Raw genomic sequence first — 389 nt, forward strand, 5'->3', positions numbered from 1 at the left:
TATATATATTTATTTATTTTTTAATTATTATAGTGCGGATCTGCGGATCGGATACGCGGATGTAGAGTAGATATCCGCGATCCGATCCACAATCGGATGCGGATATTTACCGCGGATCTGCGGATACGATCCGATCTATGAACACCCCTAATTGTGTAAATAAGAGTGATAAAATAGCTTTTGAGAAGGAGAGAAGTCAAATTTTTTAACTTTCTCAAAAATTCTTGAACAACTTTTCGAAAAATTAAAAATATATCTAAAAAACTGTACCAAACACTATTAATATGGCTTTTTATAAGTAAGTTTTTTGAATTTTTAACTTATGAAAGATTATAATATTAATGTTTGGTGCATATTTTCAAAACCAAATTTTAACTTTTTAAACAATT

This window comes from Arachis ipaensis, chromosome B03, assembly GCF_000816755.2.
Source record: "Arachis ipaensis cultivar K30076 chromosome B03, Araip1.1, whole genome shotgun sequence".
NCBI lineage: Eukaryota > Viridiplantae > Streptophyta > Magnoliopsida > Fabales > Fabaceae > Arachis > Arachis ipaensis.